Below are 5856 nucleotides of genomic sequence, written 5' to 3'. Positions count from 1 at the left end.
CCAGAAACTTAATAACTAGGAAAGCAGACTGGAAAAAATTTCAAGTAATTAATGGTGGCTAGAACAAAAAAACCCCAAAAAACCATGTTAAATTCCCCTCTGAACTTAAAAATGAAAGGTTAATATATTTTAGCAGAGTGAAGTGTTTTCTGCCAGACCAGGGTATAATACCTAAGAGGATGATTATATCCTGCGGAGATGGTCTTCTGAATTATTTCAATATTGTTATTAACTTTCATCAGCCTTATTACTGTGATGCCTAAGTGCTGACCAGCAGTGCATTCCCATTGTGATGGGCACCTTACAAACGCCAAAGGAGCCCCTGTCCCAAGGCGCTTACAATCAAAATGAAGAAGGCAGAGACAAGATGAAGGAAAATGAATACAAACACACATTTATGTGAGATTTGAAGAAGAACGTCTTGGATTTGACAGTTTGTCTAACTTTATCCCAACTATATGGCTGGTCCAATAAAAGATATCACCCTAAGAGGACCTTGCCTCTCATATCATTTCTGGATCATGGCCACAACGTCACTCTTACACTACCTATAAACACACAAGCAGCGTGAACCACCCCATAGCAACAAATGCTTGTTCAGCGCTATGGTGCCTGGGTTAATTTAAGAAGGGATTTACAGAAGCAACAGGAAAGGGCAGGGTGCTGCAAAGGCAGAATGGGACAAAAGCGTAAGGGGCTGACATGGAGTGAAGCTGAGGTGAAGAAGCTGCACGGGCAAGAAGAAGGTGGGAGCAAAACAGCCAACCAGCACAGGATAGATAAAGTTTCATCACAACTGTAGTAATAAATTAAAATAAAATAAAATAAAATAAAATAAATGCCAACTGAACTTCCAACAAGAACCCCCCCTCCACACACAAAAAATCATTTCTCATTTCAACTCTGACCTCTCTTAGTCCATGGTACTTTTGGAACCAAAAGCCATTCTGCACCGGAGCCCCAAAATCATTTGTCCAAACAGATTCTTTTGATTTTTTGCAGGGAGGCAAGGGGGAGATTTATCAAAAAGATCCAACCCTGTCCCACAAACTGTATCGGTGTCAGTGAATCAGCATTTTCTGATGGAAACCACCATGCCACTGCAAATTCCTGAGCCCTTGAATACGACTTCGTTTGGTGAAGCGGAGAGAGGGACACTTGCCATGCTATTTTTCAGCCTGGTGTTTAAGTCATATAGGGACTGGTTCACATCTTGGCACAAGTAAGAGCAGGTAGAGAGTTCATGGGCCAGAAGGGTTTTTTTTTTTTTTTTTTTATAAGTCCCTTTCCATTTGGCCTGGATGCTGGAGCACAGTTTATTCTGACCACGTGATCTAATCTCAGCTATGCTCTTTCTGCAGAAGTGGGCATTGCGCTTGGCGTTGAAGCAACTCCATGGGTTTTCAGGACTGCAAAGTTCCTCTTTTCTGCTACAGGAAGGCAAAGATTTCCCCTGAACTAGTTATTGGGGTTGTCTCTCTTCTCACACAGTAATGCAATTCCATTAAACTCAACGGAGATGCCTTGCATGTACAGTTTAAAAATAATGCAGGGATAGATAGTGCTTCATTTAGCTAGCCTCTGGGCAAGTACCAAGCTGTTTAAAGGACTCTCCTATAAGCTTTGCCTATGGTCTTCATGGGTGCCTTATGGAGTTAGGAGCCCAAAGTGCACTGGGATTTGGGTCCTGATGTTCCCCCCGTTCCTTTGCAAGCCCCAGCCTTCATTTCTATGCCTCCTAACTTACCACTTTCTTCCCTCCAGTGCACATAGTGCCAGCTATCCTGAAGCTGTCTTCTTCAAAATGATTAGCATCCTTTTGCGTTTGGGTTTTTATTTCCCGTAAGTCATTCTCACAGATTTTTGCTGTGATGGTGAAAATTTCTATTCACTGCAGTACTGCAAATGTTTTAAGTAGGACTTTTAGGGCTTTCTCACTTCTGCTCTATTACTAGCATCTGGCTTTTATGCTTTTGTTTCTTTCCACGATTTCTTTTTCAGCACAACCACCATGCCCCCTCCTTTCCCCATTTCCCAAACCAAGCCCACTTTAGATTAGCGTATGTAAAAAGATACCTTGCAAGATTGGACACCATCTGTTCCGTTTCATAGATCTGAAGCACAGGAGTAAGGAAAGTGTCTCCATGGGGGTTATTTAAAACATAACACTGCGGCTTGCTCTCCGGTTTGCACAGGGAGGAAGATTTTCTAAGAAAATAGTTTGCATTCTGCACGGCAAGGGGAATTTGCATAAAATAGAATTCCAACTGAACCATGAAATTTGCTATGCAATGAGTCTGACACCCTTCACCATTAAAAAAAATATGATATTTAGGGGCTAGAAACCTGCTCTGTGTCCAAGTGAAACAAATCCTGTTGGCTTTCTCCCCTCCCCAAGAATAATATAAAATATATATCAAAGAACATCTGTAGCTTGTACATGGGAGATGCAGGTTATGCACATTCAACAGACATAAAAAAGTGGGTTTTTTTTTAATTTGCTACAGATGCATCTATCCAATCAATAAAAGAAATTGAGCAACCTAGCTGGGAAATGGAATCTCAACAGTTTTGCCATCTATTTAATAGGATGGTGCTTCGAGAAGCAGCGATAACTTTGGGGTTCTTGAACGACCCTGCAAGCTGTTGTTGAGCAATTAATGATGACGGAGGAATGGGGAAGCAAAATTTGAGGGCAGACAACACTGAGATAGTATGTCACAATTCTCTGTATGCTTTAAAATTGAAGGAAGGGAAATACGGATGAAGAAGTCAGACATCAATGCACTAAGGCAACCTGGAGAAGATCACTAAAAATAATGCCCCTAACACAGGGGCTGGATTAACATTTACAGAAAGTCTCTGGTGCATTTTGAGTCTTATGGCCCTACATTTACAAACAAAGAGAGTTTACCATATCTGCTTAGTTGGGGAAATAAAACAACGGCTGTCATATTATGAGTGCGACAAAATAGAGTGACCCAACTGAGGTCAAACAGAAGACGACCATGACCCCCAGCAGTCAGAGAAGAGCTCGTAAAAGGATTTTAACAAAGAAAAAACTCCCTTCCCCCATAATATTGCACCTTGCAATAGAAGCAGAAACAGGGGGCTGTTAATATTTCTCCAGTACGTGCTTCAAGCGATCCAGCCTTATAATAATATGTTTTAAAAAGAATGCTGCAGTGGGAGGTGTCAGCGGGAGGTTTACTTACAGCACAAAGACCTACAATATTTGTTGGTAACTCACAATTAAGATCCAAATCATTCTTTCCACTCTCCTATTCTCTTTTTATGGCCTGCATTCAGTTGTAGGAATATAGCAAATACTTCTCTGGGTCATGTACCCTAGCAGCTGCAAGGGTATCGCACCCAGTGGAACACAGCTCCTAAGCAGGTCCCTGGCATCAGGGAACAGCTGTATTTTAGTACTTGAATCTCTATTGCCTTAATGATAGTCAAAACAAGACCTTGAGGATTTCCTCAATATGGGAAAATGTCCCCGGTTTGTAGGGCAGAGGGAGGGGGAAAACAATCCAGCTAGCTATATGATACCTCCTTCCTCGCCCCTGACATCTCTTCCCTGAGTCTTTCATTCAGTTCTTGCACAGAATTTGCCTTTTATGGTTTCCCCTCAGTGATGTCTTTTCCATTTAACAAGGTTTTGTCAGGGGTTGGCACATTTCTTCCACCTAGCTTTTAGAGAACTGGCAACACCACTTGCCAGCGCTTAGCGGTCTATACAACACTTGTCAAGTCAGTAGGGTTTTTTTGAAAGCAGTGGCTTAGATTGACTTGACTTTGCTATGAACACATATAATCAATCAAGATCAAGCGTCACACTATGTGCAACTTACTCATTTTTAATTGTGTGTGTGTACGGAATATTTTGCCAGTTGTGATGTAAATCGGTGGCAAACACTGAAAAAGCATTGGGTTGTTTAGCTTCTTATCCATGATAGCTTTATAATCCATTACAGCATTTCCGTTGCCCTCTTCTCTTCATAGAAACCACACATACTTATTAAGACTGGAAATGTGTTTATTGCAATACCACGGCACACTGAGATACTTCTTATCGTTCAAGTTAAAACCTCCAGTCACAAAAGCATTTTTAAGTCTTCAAACACAATTTAAGGGCTGTTCAAAAGCCAATTGAAGGCTATGAAGCTTTCCATCGACTTGCCTGGTCTCATACTCCCTCTCTGGCAGTATTTTGTATTGGCACTGAAGTGGAAGCTGGTTGAAAATGTGACCTTTAGGTCTTAAGGTCTCAATTAAGGAGGGGAGGGGGGAAATAAGTCTCTTAAGATGCTCTGATTTTTCTATGAAAAGCAGAAGTAAAGTCATGAAACAACATAGGAAACAACTGGGGGGGAAACTGGTTCAAGCAAGGAACTAATCTGCAAAAGAATGGGATGTGAAAGTGATGGGCATCGTTCTTACTTGCATAATAATTGTTCCAATACAACCACCACTACCACCATCGCTGGAAACAGAGCAAACCAGCCCACTCTTTCAAAAGGATGTGCAGCCATGGATGACAAGGAAGCACGATCATTCTTATATCAGTAGCACTGCTGCACATTTAGCATGGATTAGAGTGCAAACCATCTATAGAGTAAGACAGTTCCTGCCCCATATAGCCTACAGTGCATACAGACAAGACAGAAAAAAGAAAGAGAAAGGAATCATCCTTACCACCACCCTCATTTTAGGGATAAGGTGCTGAAGCACGAAACAATGAAGTGTCTTGCCCTTAAGTCACATAGCAGAGTTTATTTGCAATCTAGGGAAATATAGTACATTTTATAAATGTAGCATTTATGGATGGTAGTCATTCACCCTTCTCTATTCTCCGGGTTCGTTTCAATACAAGGTGTCATGAGCACTAATTAGATCAGGGTGCCAAACCCTTGTACTGTGCAGGGGGTTCACAGTCTCGTTTGACTGCATGAGGTAGGGGTGTGCAAAGTGGGCCCTATTCCGTTCGTATTCAGCCTGAATCAGGGACAGTGTTTTGATTTGCTGATTCGGATCACTATCCCCAATTCGATTCAGCTGAATCTGAATCTGAAGATTCGATGCTGATTCAGAGAATCAGCAATTTGGACATAGACACAGCTTTAAATGTTTTTTCTACATACCTCGAGGTACCACCGCAGCTCGTGAATGCTGCAATGCTGGGGTGGATGGAGCGTCCCACAGAAGTGCAGGGGGGCCTTCCACGTGCTCAGTGGTGAACTCGGAAATGAATTGGAAGTACTTCCGGTCCACTTCCAGATCCGCCGGGGAGTGCACGGGGGCCCCCTGTGCCCAGCAATTGGCCATGGGGGAACCCCAGGTGCTCCCTCTAGATCCAGGAGGCATGAGTCACTGAGCCAGGGGTGGGGGGGCAGTGTGCTCCCCAGCAGACCCAGGAGTGGACTGGAAGTGCTCCTGGTCCACTTCTGGGTCTGCTGGAGAGCATGCTGGGGACCCCACTGCACTCCTGTGGGACGCTCCATGTGTCCCAGCATTGCAGCATTCACGAGCTGTCTGCTACCTAGAGGTGTGTAGAAGAAACATTTAAAGCTGTGTCTATGTCCGAATCGCTGAATCTTTCTGAATCGATTTGGAGGGCTCCAATTCAATTTAGAGAGAATAAAGGCTCCTCTGATTCGATTAGGATTCAGAGATTCAGTCACCAAATCAGGCCAAATCTCTGCTGAATCAAATCAGGGACTGAAGCTTCGCACAGCCCTAGGAAAGACTCATGGTAATCTGTTGCCTGTTGTTCTACTGGATCTTTAAAACCTCTATATTATACTACTTTCCAAATTTGTTTTTTAATTCAAATTGGTTTTCTAATTCAGT

This window comes from Crocodylus porosus, unplaced genomic scaffold (assembly GCF_001723895.1).
Source record: "Crocodylus porosus isolate Cpor-Errol unplaced genomic scaffold, CroPor_comp1, whole genome shotgun sequence".
In the NCBI taxonomy this organism is placed as follows: Eukaryota; Metazoa; Chordata; order Crocodylia; family Crocodylidae; genus Crocodylus; species Crocodylus porosus.
Note: the sequence above shows the minus strand (reverse complement) of the source record.